General features: G+C 36.6%; 1 pseudogene; it reads left to right on the top strand.

The window, feature by feature from the left end:
• Positions 1 to 6,349: 6,349 nt before the first annotated feature.
• On the top strand, positions 6,350 to 7,871 carry LOC103561299 (ATP synthase subunit alpha, mitochondrial-like; annotated as a pseudogene).
• Positions 7,872 to 16,428: the final 8,557 nt, after the last annotated feature.

Genomic DNA, 16,428 nt, shown 5'->3' on the forward strand with positions numbered 1-16,428 from the left:
TATCCAATAAGGGGTTAATATCCAAAATACATCAAGAATTCATACAACTCAACAGCAAGAAAAGGAACAACCCAATTAACAAATGGGCAAAGGACCCGAACAGACATTTTTTTAAAGAAGATATACAGAGGAACAACAGGCACATGAAAAGATGTTCAATATGACTATTAGGCAAATTCAAATCAAAACCACAATGAGATATCACCTCACGCCCGTCAGAATGGCTATTATTAAAAAGACAAGAAATAGTAAGTGTTAGGATGTGGCGAACAGTGAACCCTCATACACTGCTGGTGGGAATGTAAATTAGCGCAACCTCTATGGAAAACAGTATGGAGATTCCTCAACAAATTAAAAATAGAGCTACCATATGATCCAGCTATTCCATTTCTGGGTATTTATCCAAAGAACATGAAAACACTAATTCGAAAAGATGTTCGCACCCTCATGGTTATTGCAGCATTATTCACAATAGCCAAGACTTGGAAACAACCTAAGCGCCCATCAACAAATGAATGGGTAAAGAAGATGTGTTATATGTGTGTTATATTTATATAAAAGATAAAATCTTGCCATAAAAATGATGAAATCTTGCCGTTTGCAGCAATATGGATAGACCTTGAAGGTATTACGCTAAGCAAAATAAGTCAGATAGAGAAAGACAAACACCGTATGATCTCACTCATGTGGAAGATATAAAACAACACCACCACCAAACAAACACATAGATACAGAGAACAGACTGGTGGTTACCAGAGGGGAAGACGGAGGAGGGAAGGCAAAAGGAGACATTTGTACAGTGACAGATGGAAACCAGACTTTGGGTGGGGAACATGATGTAGTGTATACAGAAACTGAAATATAATGATGTACACCTGAAATTTATGTAGTGTTATAAACCAGTTACCTCAATAAAAATAAATAAAAAATAAAATAAAATAGGAGCCTTTTCTATATATTCAGAGACTGTCGTGTCTCCAGCCCCTAGCACAGTACCTGGCATATAGTAAATATTTGTCAAATGAATTAACAAATGAATTCATTTATTATTTCAATTTAATGTGTAATGATTTTCATCTTAAAAACAAAAACTTTGATAACTTCTAGAACTGAGACATGTCTAAAGATAGGAGAGATTAGACTCACGTCTGTTTGAGAAATTTTCTGGGAACTAACTCATTCTAGCGGATGAACTATGTCAGTTGCCAATGTATGTTTCACAGATAGTGGTTTAATACGAATACAAAGAAATGATTCTGCATGTTTTGCTCATATTCTCTGTGTTCTTCCCCTACTTGTTCTCTGGGGATTTCGAGAAAAATGTTTTTGTTTATTTTCTAATGATCTTTAATGCACATCTGAATGTATTGTGATAGATGGATATAGTTTAAATAGGATATTATCAAACTTTTTATGTTAGCTATTTCTATGCAAAAAACTCATGTATTTTAATATAGCAAGTAAATATTATTTGAAGCTGATTGTTTTAAAATACTATAGATTTTTAAAGTTGAAGTAGGTGTTTAATACATATTTGTTAAGTTAACATGAGAAAAGGGATCTGAGGAATAGCACATTTAAAGCAATAGAAAGATTTCATATTTCTACAATTCATAGATTGTATCAAGTGCAGTCCATATTCAGGACTTACATTTTTCTTAAAAATATTAAGGACTACATAGTACGATGTTTCAAATGGCAAGTTATGATCCTTTAGGGAGATATGTAATCAATTTAGTGGGCCGTGACCAGCATTTTGAAGGAATGGAATAAAATTAAAATATCAGATTGCATCGTAAGTAATAAGGGTAAGTGTTTCCTGAAACTTTTGATTCAGATCTCTCTATGTGTGTGTTTCCTGGGTCATGATATAAAATGTATTTCTTAAGTAAGTTGAGGTTAAAAAAGTTTTAAAAGCCACTGATATAATTATACAGATTATTATTTACACAAAGCTGTTCTCATTTTGCTTGATTTAAGAAGAAAAATAATTGATACGGAAGTCTAGTTTGTTGCTAGCAGCAAGAAGAAAAGCAAACTTCTAGACCAGACAAGCCATATAGGACTTTTTTTTTTTTTCCAGGTTGGGGAGACAATTAGAAGAAACTAAAATATCTGCTTTACTAATAAATTCAAGTCATGTTCTGGGAGATCCTTGATCAAATTTCTCTTTATAGACTTGCCACTCCCCATACTATGTAATTAATAATTTTCTCGTTTATTATAGGAAACAAATGGCACTATCAAGTTATGATATCAACTAATGTTTTTAAGTGACACTGAGAACTGTGCACACCCTGAAGACAAATTATACATATTGCTTAAAAGGAATGAAAATTCATAATGCTTTTCAAATTCCCATGACAAGTCTCTTTTTTTTCGATTATGCTTACTTGCTACTTAATGTGCCTACTTGGAGAAAGCGTCTTCGCTGAACTTGCTTGAAACATACAGCAAGGTTGAAAGAATATGTCCACTATTGAGATTCTACCATTAATTTTTTATTATACTTTGCCATGTCTATCCATTAATCCATTTTGTTTTCTACACTTTTTGAAACAAATTACAGTTATCAACACACTTCACCCTAAGTACTTCAGCGTGCAAATTGTTAACTAGAGGTCAATATTTAAAGTTTCCTCTTTTGATGTAAAATTTATATGCAATAAAATGCAAAAATTTTAAGTGTGCATTAGCTGAGTTTTGACAAGTGCATTAACCTGCTACCCAAACTCTTATTAGTATATAGAACATTACCATCACACGGAAAGGCCCCTCATATCCCACCCCCACCCCACCAAACCCAAGGCAATTTTTCCCACCATAGACTAAGTTTGCCTATTCTAGAATTTTGTATAAATGGAGTCATACAGTGTGTTCTCTTGCGTCTGGCTGCTTTCGCTCATCACAGTGTTTCTGATTTTCATTTATGTTGTTGCATGTGTCAGTAATTTGTTTATTGCTGAGTAATATTTCATTGTGAGAATGTAACAGTTTGTATATCCTTTCTCCTATTGATGAACATCTGGGCTGTTTCTCATTTTTGGCTATTATGAATAAAGCTGCTATGAACATTCTTACAGATGTCTTTTTGTGAACATGTTTTCATTTCTTTTGAGTAAATACCTCAGAGTGAAATTACTGGGTCATATGGTAAGTGTAGTAAGAAATACACTTTTTCTCCAAAGTGGTTGTGCCATCTCACATTCTCATCGGTAATACAATGTATCCCCACATTCTCTCATGCTCAGGGTAGGTAATAGGCAATAGAAGCGTCATAATACCTCACTGCTTTGAAACAGTCACCCCATTGTGCCCATAAGCTTAGTTGTAGATTGTAAGCAAACCCATAAAATCATGGGTGTAGGGGTCCTGAACTGCTCCTGCATACACTGAAAAAAAGAATATTGTACCAGCAGTGGGATGAAAAAGCAAAATCTTTGAGACAGACAATAAAGGGACTAATAGAATGACCCTTTGACCAGTCTCTGCCTTTTGGTGTCCCAAAATTTGCCTGATTGCTAATTATAAAGAAAGTAAGGCTTAGCCCAGAGGAGAGAGTTGTTCTTTGACGATATTCTAAACCAAGTTGCTATCTATTTCCTTGAGAATAATTGTGTATCTTTTTGCATCTATTACAGACTTACCATGCAAATCTCAGGTACCTGGTTATAATGGGTTTTTAATCCTATTCCATATTCCTGTCAGTTTACATTTTCTTTATTATGTTAATGTGGTGAATTGCATTGATTGATTTTCAAATATTAAATCAACCTTGCATTCAAGGTTATAATGTATTATTCTTTTTATATATTATTGGATTCAATTTTGCTACTATTTTGTTTCTGGGATTTTTTTTTTTTTTTTTGAGGAAGATTAGCCCTGAGCTAACATCTGCTGCCAATCCTCCTCTTTTTGCTGAGGAAGACTGACCCTGAGTTAACATCCGTGCCCATCTTCCTCTACTTTATATGTGGGGCGCCTGCCACAGCATGGCCTGACAAGTGGTGCCATGGCCACACCTGGGATCCAAACCAGCAAACCCAGGGCTGCCAAAGCAGAACGTGCAAACTTAACTGCTGTGCTACTGGGCTCACCCCCTGTTTTAGGGATTTTTAAACCATAGATTTGTAAGATTTATGAGAAAAATTGGTCTATAATTTCCCTTCCCTGTAATACCTTCTTAAGTTGTGGTGTTGAGTCTCTTCTGGTATCATAAAGCAAGTTGAGACATATTCTCTATAAGAGCGTGTGTAAGATTGACGTTATTTCTTTGTTAATTTAGAAGTCACTAGTGAAGCCACATGGCTTGGAGATTTTGAGGGGGAGAAGGTCTTTAATTATGGGTTCATTTTCTTTAATAGGGATAGGGCTATTTAGATTTTCTTTTTCTTTTTGTCTTAGTTTTAGTAAGTTTGTCTTTCTCTAAATTTTTCTTGTTCATTTAAATTTTCAAACTTATGGGCATAAAGTTGCTGCTAATCTCTTTTTATTGTCTTTTTAATATCTGCTTTGTGATTTGTAGTGATGTCCCCTCTTATTTTTATTCAGTTTTGCTTTGCTCTTTAATCACTTTTAGACAAAAGGTAGCATTCTATATACGTTATCTGTGATATGATTTATACATTTAACAATGTATTCTGGACATCACTCCATAGCACTATTCGAGAGATCTTTCTCTTCTTTTTACTGCTACATAGGACTTCATTGTATGGCTGTTCATGCAACCAGTCCCTTATTAATGGATATTTGGTTTGTTTCCAGTCTTTTTGCTGTAACAAATAGTGCTGAAGGGAATAACTTTTACATATGTATTTTTAAAAGATTTTTGCTGGTTATGACCTCACTTGTGTGTGGAATCTAAAAAACACCAAACAAACTAAGCTCATAGATACAGAGAACAGATTGGTGGTTGCCAAAGGTGGGGAGTATGGGGATGAGAGAAATAGGTAAAGGGAGTCAAAAGGTACAAACTTCCAGGTTTAAAATAAATAAATCAGGGGCTGGCTCCGTGGCCGAGTGGTTAAGTTCGCGCGCTCTGCTACGGCGGCCCAGGGTTCGGATCCTGGGCGCGGACATGGCACTGCTCATCAGGCCACGTTGAGGTGGCATCCCACATCCCACAACTAGAAGGATGTGCAACTAAGATATACAACTGTGTACAGGGAGGGGTTGGGAAGATAAAAGCAGAAAAAAAAAAAAGATTGGCAACAGTTGTTAGCCCAGGTGCCAATCTTTGGGAAAAAAAAAAAGGAAGATTGGCAACAGTTGTTAGCCCAGGTGCCAATCTTTAAGAAAAAAATCAATCAATCAATCAATCAATCAATGATGGGGATGTAATGTACTACATAGCAACTATAGTTAATAATACTGTATTCCATATTTGAAAGTTGCTAAGAGAGTAAAACATAAAAGTTTGTATCACAGAAAAAAAATTTGTAACTATGTATGGTGATGGATGTTAACTAGATTTATTGTGGTGATCATTTTGCAATATATACAAATATTGAATCATTGTGTTGTACACCTGAAACTAATATAATGTTATACGTCAATTATACTTCAATAAACTTTTTTTTTGCTAGTGTTATCTTTGGGATAGATTCCTAGAAATAGGATTGCCTAAAAATAGGGGAGGCGGGAATATTATAGATTAAAATGAATTTACGAGATACAGGAATCAAATACAATAGATGATCCTTGATCTGATCCTGCTACGGAAAAATGAGCTATAAATAACATTTTGAGGACATGGGTAAGTTTAAATATAGAATGGGTATGAGATGAAATTAGGGAGCTATTTTTATGTTATTGGGGTGATGCACCATTGTTTTTAGATAGAATAATGTTCTTTTCTTTTTTAGATGTGTAAAGTATTTTGGCATGGAATGTTATAACGCATGACACTTACTTTGAAACAGCTCAACCACAATAATAAAAAACGAAATATAGATTGATAAATCAATAAAGCTAACATGACAAAATGTTAACAATAGTTGAATCTAAGTAGTGGATATATGTGTTCATTGTACCATTTTATTTTTTACTTTTGTATACGTTTGGGAATTTCATAATAAAAAGTTAAAAAGTTATATAAAATTCTATTGTTTTATTGAAAAATTGAATTATTCTTTTTATCCTTCTGTTCTGACTTTCTTTATGCATAACAAGGATTTTTTTTCTTAAAAGTATGTTTTGTCTGATACTAATCTAATTATCTTACAATACTAATATACTATCTTAAATATACTATCTCAAATACTAGTGTAATTTCTTTTCGTTAATATTTGCTTGGGAGTCAGTCCAGAGGCTGCAGCTGCAGAGGAACCAACCAAGGAGAGCTGCAAAGATGCTGTCTGTGCATGTGGCCTTGGTCCATGGGCTGCATCCTCCCTCTGCAGGCCAGTCTGGTCTCCAAAAATGCTTTGGGATCTTCTTTGATTGTCACAAGGAACCTCCTTGCCTCTAACACTTGTCTTCAGAAGGCTGGCACTGCCAAGGTGTCCTCTGTTCTCAAAGGGTGTATTCTTGGAGCTAATACCTCTGTTGCCCTTGAAGAGACTGGATGTGTCTCAAGTATTGATGGTGGTATTGCTCGAGTACATGGGCTGAGGAATGTTCAAGCAGAAGAAAGCATAGAATTTTTTTCAGGCTTAAAGGGTACGTCTCTGAACTTGGAACCTGACAATGCTGTTGTTGTTGTGTTTGGAAACAATAAACTAATTAAGGAAGGAAATATTATGAAGAGTGCAGGAGCCATTGTGGGCATTCTAGTTGGTGAGAAACTGTTGGGTCATGCAGTAGATGCCCTTGGTAATGTTATTGATGGAAAGGGTCCAGTTGGTGCCAAGACCTGTAGGTGAGTTGGCCTGAAAGCCCTTGGGATCATTCCTCCAAACTCTGTGCAGGAACCAATGCAGATGGGCATTAATGCTGTGGATAGCTTGGTGCCAATTTGTCGTGGTCAGCCTGAGCTGATTGTCGGTGACCGACAGACTGGCAAAACATCAATGATTGACAAGATCATTAGCCAGAAATGTTTCAATGATGAATCTGATGAAAAGAAGAAGCTATACTGTATCTACATTTCTATTGGTCAAAAGAGATCCACTGTTGCCCAATTGGTGAAGAGACTTACAGATACCATGAAGTACACCATTGTGGTTTTAGCTACTGCTTCTGATGCTGGCCCACATCAGTACCTGACTCCTTATTCTGCCTTTCTATGGGAGAAAATTTAGAGATAATGGCAAACATGCTTTGATCATCTATGACGAGTTATCCAGATAGACTATTGCTTATTGTCAGATGTCTCCTGCTCCGCAGACCCCTCTGTGGCTTGCAAGGCCTATCCTGGTGGTGAATTCTACCTACACTCCCATCTGTTGGAAAGAGGAGCCAAAATGAATGATTCTTTGGTGGTGCCTCCTTGACTGCCTTACCAGTCACAGAAACACAAGCTGGTGATGTGTCTGTTTACATTCCAACAAATGTCATTGCCATCACTGATGGACAGATCTTCTTGGAAACAAGTTTTCTACGAAAGTATCTTCCCTACCATTAACATTGGTTTGTCTGTGTCCTGTGTCATACCTGCTGCCCAAACCAGGGCCGTATACAGGTGGCAGGTCCCATGAAGCTGGAATTGGCTCCTAATCTCGAGCTTGCTTCCTTTGCCCAATTCATTTCTGACCTCTGTGCTGCCACTCAACAACTCTTGAGTCACGGTATGTATCTGAGTGGCTGAAGCAAGGGGACTATTCCCATATGCGATTGAAGAACAAGTGACTCTTATCAATGATGGTGTAAGAGCGTGTCTTAGTAAACTGGAGCTGTTTCTATTTTATTTCTTTTTTTGCTGGAGTATTTAACAGCAAATCTTAAATGGAATGATAATTTATCCTAACTACTTCATTATGCTTTAAAAGACAAAAAAAAATTTCTTGTATAACTGCAAAGCCATGTTTACATCAAAGGAAATGAAATCAACGTTTCTTAAGTTTTCATATGAACTATTAAAACTTCCCCAATTGTCTCAAAAAATGTCTTTTTACAATTTTTTTTCAAGTCAGAATCCAAACAAGGGCCACATATTGAATTTAGTTCCTACAGTCTCTAAGATCTCTTTTCACATGGAGAAGTGCTCCGTTTCCCTCTCCCTTATTCCATTTACTTCTTTTTTTTAAAATTATTGAGTTCATAATAGTTTACATCAATGTGCGATTTCAGTTGTACATTATTTCTTGTCTGTCACCACATAAGTGCTCCCCTTCACCCCCTGTGCCCCTCACCCCCCTTCCCCTGGTAACCACTGAACTGTTTTCTTTGTCCCAGGACTTGTTTATATTCCACATATGGGTGAAGTCATCTGGTGTTTGTCTTTCTCAGATTGGCTTATTTTGTTTAGCAGAATTCCCTCTAGCTCCTTCCATGTTATTGCAAATGGGATGAATTCGTCTTTTTTTCTTGCTGAGTAGTATTCCATTGTATATATATGCCACCTCTTCTTTATCCAGTCATTGGTCAATGGGCACGTGAGTTGCTTCCGTGTCTTGGCTATTGTGAATAGTGCTGCAATGAACATAGGGGTGCATATGTTACTTTGGATTGTTGATATCAAATTGTTTGGGCAGATACCCAGTAGTGGGATGGCTGGGTCATATGGTAGTTCTATTTTTAGTTTTTTGAGGATTCTCCATATTGTTTTCCGTAGTAGTTGCACCACTTTGCATTCCCACCAGCAGTGTGTGAGGGTTCTCGTCTCTCCACACCCTCTCCAACATTTGTTATTTTTAGTCTTAGTGATAACAGCCGTTTTAACGGGTGTAAGGTGGTATCTTAGTGTAGTTTTGATTGACATTTCCCTGATGATTAGTGATGTTGAACATCTTTTCATGTGTTTATTGGCCATCTGTATATCTTCTTTGGAAAAATGTCTGTTCATCTCCTCTGCCCACTTTTTGATTGGGTTTTTTACTTTCTTATTGTTCAGCTGTGTGAGTTCCTTATATATTATGGAGATTAACCACTTGTCAGATATATGATTTGCAAATATTTTCTCCCAATTGGTAGGTTGTCTCTTTGTTTTGATCCTAGTTTCTTTTGCATTGCAGAAGCTCTTTAGTCTGATGAATTCCCACTTGTTTATTTTTTCTTTTGTTTCCCTTGTCTTAGAGGACATGGTATTTGAAAAGATCCTTTTTAGTTCGATGTCAAAGAGTGTACTACCAATATTATCTTTCAGGAGTTTTAGTTTCAGGACATATCTTCAAGTCTTTGATCCATTTTGAGTTTATTTTTGTGTATGGTGTGAGATAGTGGTCTACCTTCATTCTTTTACATGTGGCTGTTGAGTTTTCCCAAGACCATTTATTGAAGAGACTATCTTTTGTCCATTGTATGTTCTTGGCACCTTTGTCGAAGATTAGCTGTCTGTAGATGTGTGGTTTTATTTCTGGGCTTTCAGTTCTGTTCCGTTGATCTGTGTGCCTGTTTTCATACTAGTACCATGCCGTTTTGGTCACTATGGCTTTGTAGTACATTTTGAAGACAGGGATTGTGATACCTCCAGCTTTGTTCTTTTTTCTCAGGATTGCATTAACAATTCAGGGTCTTTGATTGTCCCATATGAATTTTAGAATTCTTTGTTCTATTTCTGTGAAGAATTTCATTGGGACTCTGATAGTGATTGCACTGAATCTGTAGATTGCTTTGGGTAGTATGGACATTTTAACTATCTTCATTCTTCCAATCCATGAGCAAGGAATCTTTTTCCATCTCTTTAAGTCATTATCAATTTCTCTCGGTAATGTCTTATAGTTTTATTTGTATAAGTCCTTCACCTCATTGGTTAAATTTATTCCTAGGTACTTAATTTTTTTAGTTGCAATTGCAAGTGGAATTATATCCTTGAGTTCCTTTCTCTAAGTTCATTATTGGAGTATAGAAAAGCAACTGATTTTTGTAAGTTGATTCTGTACCCTGCAACTTTACTGTAGTTGTTAATTATTTCTATTAGTTTTCCAATGGATTTTTTTTGGTTTTCTGTATATAAGATCATGTTGTCTGCAAACAGCGAGAGTTTCACTTCTTCACTCCCTATTTGGATTCCTTTTATTCCTTTCTCTTGCCTAATTGCTCTGGCCAAAACCTCCAGTATTATGTTGAATAAGAGTGGTGATAGTGGGCATCCTTGTCTCATTCCTGTTCTCAGGGAGATGGTGCTCAATTTTTGCCAATTGAGTATGATGTTGGCTGTGGGTTTGTCATACATGGCCTTTATTATGTTGAGGTAATTTCCTTCTGTCACCATTTTATTAAGAGTTTTTATCATAAATGGCTGTGTGATATTGTCAAATGCTTTCTCTGCATCTATTGAGATGATCATGTGGTTTTTATTTCTCAATTTGTTGATATTGTGTATCACGTTGATTGATTTGTGGATGTTGAACCATCCTTGTGTCCCTGGTATGAATCCCACTTGATCGTGATGTATGATCCTTTTGATGTTTTGCTGAATTCAGGTTGCCAAAATTTTGTTGAGAATTTTTGCATCTATGTTCATCAGTGATGTTGGCCTGAAGTTCTCCTTTTTTGTGCTGTCCTTGTCAGGCTTTGATATCAATGTGATGTTGGCCTCGTAGAATGTATTAGCAAGTGTTCCATCCTCCCTAATTTTTTGGAATAGCTTGAAAAGGATAGGTATTAACTCCTCTCTGAAAGTTTGGTACAATTCCCCAGGAAAGCCATCTGGTCCTGGGGTTTTATTCTTTGGGATGATTTTGATTGCTGTTTCAATATCTTTCCTTGTGATTGGTCTATTCAGATTGGCTATTTCTTCCTGAGTCAGCTTTGGGAGGTTGTAAGAGTCTAAGAATATATCCATTTCCTCGAGGTTATCCATTTTGTTGGCAAATAGTTTTTCGTAGTATTCTCTTATAATCTGTTGTATTTCTGTGGAGTCTGTTGTTATTTCTCCCTTTCATTTCTGATTTTGTTTATCTGAGCTTTCTCTCTGTAAGTCTGGCTAGGAGCTTGTCACTTTTATTCATCTTCTCAAAGAGCCAGCTCTTTGTTGCATTGATCCTTTCTACTGCCTTTTTTGTTTCAATCGCATTTATTTCTGCTCTGATTTTGATTATTTCTCTCTTTCTGCTGACTTTGGGCTTTGTTTGTTCTTCTTTTTCTAATTCAGTTAGGTCTAATTTGAGATTGCTTATTTGGGATTTTTCTTGATTGTTAAGGTGTGCCTGTATTGTGATGAGTTTCCCTCTTAATACAGCTTTTGCTGCATCCCATGAGTTGGTATGGTATGTTATCATTTTCATTTGTCTCCAGATATTTTTTTGATTTCTCCTTTAATTTCTTCAATGATCCGTTGCTTGTTCCATAGCATATTGTTTAGTCTCCACATCTTTGTGCCTTTCTCAGCTTTTTTCTTGTAATTAATTTCTAGCTTTATAGCATTATGATCAGAGAAGATGCTTGTTATTATTTCAATTTTTTAAAATTTATAGAGGCTTGCCTTGTTTCCCAACACGTGGTCTATCCTTGAGAATGTTCCATGCACGCTTGAGAAGAATGTGTATTGTGCTGTTTTTGGATGAAGTGTTCTATATATGTCTATTAAGTCCAACTGTTTTAACTTTTCGTTTAATTCCACTGTTTCCTTGTTGATTTTCTGTCTGGATGATGTGTCCAATGATGTGAGTGGGGTGTTGAGGTCCCCTAATATTATTGTGTTATTTTTAATATCTTCTTTTAGGTTTGTTAATAGTTGCTTTATGAACTTTGGTGCTCCTGTTGGGTGCATAGATATTTATAAGCGTTATTTCTTCTTGATGGAGTGTCCCTTTGATCATTATATATTGCCCCTCTGTCTCTCTACCTGCCTTATCTTGACGCCTACTTTGTCTGGTATAAGTGTTGCAACACCTGCTTTCTTTCGTTTGCCATTACCTTAGAGTATCATCTTCCACCCCTTCACTCTGAGCCTGTATTTGTCATTGGAGCTGAGATGTGTTTCCTGGAGGCAGCAAATTGTTGGATCTTCTTCTTTAATCCATCTTGCCACTCTGTGTCTTTTTATTGGAGAGTTCAATCCATTTACATTGAAGGTGATTATTGATGTCTGAGGGCTTAATGCTGTCATTATATCACTCGTTTTCCGGCTTTCCTGCATTTCCTTTGTTTCTCGTCCTGTGTGTTTTGGTCCACCCATTGAATTATGCAGTTTTTAATGATGTGTTTCTTTGTTTTTTCCTTATTTATTTTTTGTGTCTCTGTTCTGCTTTTTAGTTTAGTGGCTACCCTGAAGTTTGTATAATCTCTTGTATAATATAGTCCATTTTCTGATGGCCTCTTATTCCTTAGTCTAAACTGATTCAGTCCCTTTCCTCCTCCCCTCCTAAGTTATTCTCATATCTTATTCCAACTTGTGTTGTGAGTTTGTGGTTAAAGTGACAAGATTTTCTTTGTTGTTGGTGTTTTCCTTCCCTTTAGACTAATGCTACAGTTGAATATTTGCTATCCTATTCTGATTCTATCTATTTGTCTCCTTACTCTATGTTTTGTGACCACTTTCTTCCTTTTTTTCTTTTTTCAGGTATGAGGGCCTTCTTGAGGATTTCTCATTGGCGGGTCTCATGGCTACAAAGTCCCTTAGCTTTTGTTTGTCTGGGAAAGATTTAATTTCTCTCTCACATCTGAAGGATATTTTTGCTGGATAGAGTATTCTTGGTTGAAGATTTTTATCTTTTAAAGTTTTGAATATGTCATTCCAATCTCTCCTAGCTTGTAAGGTTTCTGCAGAGAAATCTGCTGAAAGTCTGATAGGGGTTCCTTTGTAGGTTATTTTCTTCTGCCTTGCTGCCCTGAGTGTTCTTTCTTTGTCATTCATTTTTGCCAGTTTTACTACTATATACTTTGCAGTAGGTCTTTTTACATTGACAAATCTAGGAGATCTGGAAGATTCCTCCACACATATTTCCCTCTCATTCCCTAGATTTGGGAAGTTCTCTGCTATTATTTCTTTGAACACGCTTTCTGCTTCATTCTCCTCTTCACCTTCTTGAATACTTACAATGGAGACTTTCTTCATTACTTTTTAGTCTTAGTTCTCTCTCCTCCTCTGTCTGGAGCATTTCAACATGTCTATCTTTAATTATGCTGATTTGCTCCTCTATGGTGTCCACACCAGCATTCAGGGAATCGATTTTTCTCTCTTCCACTGTGTCTTTCATCTCTAATATTTCTGATTGATTCTTCTTTATAGTTTCAATCTCTTTTGTGAAGTAGTTCCTGAACTCATTGAATTGTTTCCGATATTCTCTTTTACCTCATTGAGTTTTTTGATGGTAGCAATTTTTAATTCATTGTCATTTAGTTTACTTATTTCTGTGTCCTCAGGACTGAGTTCTAGGTGCTTGTCATTTTCTCTCTAGTCTGGAGATTTGATGAAGTGCCCGATGTCAGAAGGATGGGACTTTCCCATTCTGATATTATTCGGTTGCTGTTACAGCCTATTGCCACTGGATGGGGGTTGAAGGCCGCATATTCTGAGCCCTCCGCCTTCAGCTGAGAAGGCACGACACAGGTAAGGGGAGCGGCGCTTTCACCTGTGTGCATTTTCAACTTTCCCGATCAGCTCTCGCTACCTAGTCTCCTGGGGTCTTGGCTTGATGACATCACCCTGAACGAAAGCTTTCACCCCATGAGAGGGCTTCCCTCTAGGCTGCAAGGGCCCTAGCGATCCCTGGGTGATCCCACAGATGCATGACCCCTCCCCAACTCCTTCCCTCACAGAGCCTCCCAAGGCAGTGATCCCAGTCTTTATGGGAGGGAGTGCAGTTCTCTCTTACCCCATTTCAGCTCCTCCGAGGGGGTCTCCAGCCTCTCCCCGCTCCGTTGTCTGGCTGCCGTGACTCTTTGAGGATTTTTCTGCTTTTAGGGTATTTTTTTGTTGGAATATGGTTGCTCCTTTTTGTTGTATGTTGGAGAGGAGAGAGTCCCAGGCAAGTTCACTCTGCCACGATGATGACATTACTCCTCCATTTACTTCTTAAAGAAACTGGGTCAGTAGTCCTGTGGAATGCCTCAATTGCATCCTTGTGGTATTTAATTTGCTTCTCCATCCTCTGTATTTCCCATAGTCTGGAAGTTAGATCTAAGCACATAATTAAATTCTATTTGAAATTTTTGACAAGAATATGTTATAGTTGATGGTATAGACTTCATATTATTTCATTGCCTCAAGAGTCTCATAGTGTCCAATTGTCTCACTCTTAGTAATGCTTAAGTTGTTCAGGTGGTGACAGCCTGGTTCCTTTACTCTAAAGTTTCCCAACAATCTTTCACCTAATGATTTTAGTATCTACTGATGATCATTGTCTCATTCATTTTGAAATAATTAGGGATTGCAAGATGGTGATTTTCTAGTTCAATCATTCCTTTTACATTTTTAGATAGAATTCTCCTGTATAGAAGAACTTTCCTACATCTGTTAGGATTATTTGGTTACCCTGAAATAATGTTCATAACAAAAAGACAGGAAAGATCTTTACTTCCTTTTAATTATCCAATTTTAGAGTAATGTGTTGGTTACCTAGCAACCTCCACGATGTCCATAGAATCTCTCTCTCTGACTTCTTCCTTTCTGGATATCACTATGAACTCAAAGCTTTACATCTTCAGTGTATTTCTATGTGTTGCAATAATTTGATACTCAAATTATTCTATTTGAGTAATAGAACAAGGGGGAATGTTTTGAGGTTTCTGTATTCATGTGATATGGCACTATTAGATTCTGATAGCTTCCTTGCTTTCTGGAAGGATAAGATGTCACAAGCACAACGGCTACATTTCCTGGAATTGGCTGTTTGTCCAAAAAACCTGAGACCTTTCAGTGTGAAATGGTGTTTTGAGACCATAATACAAGATTCTCGTTGCTACTGGATTATCATTGCTTCTTGGCCTTTTCAGTGGATAGAGCTGGAAAATAAGTAACTTTAAAAAAATTGCAAGTTTATACTGATATTTACAACCAGAATTTAAAATCACAAGGTTTTTAACTGACATTTTTATGCTGAACGTTATGTCCTTAACAGCTTTTTTCAGAAAAAGATTTTATGTTTCCTTCTTCTTCCAAAGGCTCCTAGTGCATAGTTGTATATTCTAGTTGTAGGTCCTTCTAGTTGTGGCATGTGGGACACTGCCCCAGCACAGTGACAAGCAGTGTCATGTCCACGCCCAGGATCCAAACCAGCGAAATTGCTGGGCCGCCTAAGCAGAGAGCACAAACTTAACCACTCGGCCCTTCCTTAACAGCTTTAACAGTTTCTTAGTTGTATTATATTAAAATATATGTATATCAGTTTCAAAATAAAAATACAATTGTTACCGTTAACAATAAGACAACAATAAAATGAAACTAGGTAGTTTAAGATGTGTTTGCTTTTGTAACTTATTTGTTTTGAAAATATATCCTAACTAAGAATTGTATAGTCAAAATATTTTGTTCTAAGGTCAACTGAAATATTCTTTTCTCTGTGTGATGTTGTCACCAAACTGATATACCATTAGGTTCACTTGTTTCAGTTTATTTTCAAATTTTAGGCGTTGGTTTTTATTTTCTTTTTAGATTTAGTTTTGTGTTTTGCTTACTACCTCTGTCTTGAAATACTTCTTTTACTTGTTTTCTGGGACACTACTTTTTCTTGTGTTTTATATTTATTTTTTTCCAGCTCACTTGAGGCTTCTAGTGACTCTCCTTTTCTGGTTCATCCTCCTTTTCTGCCTCTAAACTTTGCAGTGACCAGAACCTCTCCCTATTGATTGATATTCACTTCCTAGTGAACACATCTTGTCCCATGGTTTTAAATATCACCCATTTTCTCTCTTTCTCCTTCTTTCTTTCCTTCCTTCCTTTCTCTTTCTTTCTTTCTCTCTCTCTCTCTTTCTTTCTTTCCTTCCTTCCTTTCTTCTTTCCTTCCTTCCTTCATTTCTTTCTCTTTTTCTTCCTTCCTTCCTTCCTTTCTTTTTACTGTGGTAACATTGGTTTATAATGTCATATAAATTTCAGTTGTACATCATTATATTTTGATTTCTGTGTAGATTACATCATGTTCACCACCCAAAGACTAATTATAATCCATCACCACATACAAATGCCTAATTACCTCTTTCACCCTCCTCCCTTCTCCCTTCCCCTCTGGTAACCACCAATCCAATGTCTGTCTCTATGTGTTTGTTGTTGTTTTTATCTTCTACTTATGAGTGAGATCATATGATATTTGACTTTCTCACTCTGACTTATTTCACTTAGCACAATACCCTCAAGGTCCATCCATGTTATCACAAATGGCAAGATTTCATCCTTTTTTATGGCTAAGTAGTATTCCGTTGTGTATATACACCACATCTTGTTTATCC

Source organism: Equus przewalskii, chromosome 4, assembly GCF_037783145.1.
Source record: "Equus przewalskii isolate Varuska chromosome 4, EquPr2, whole genome shotgun sequence".
NCBI classification, from domain to species: Eukaryota; Metazoa; Chordata; class Mammalia; order Perissodactyla; family Equidae; genus Equus; species Equus przewalskii.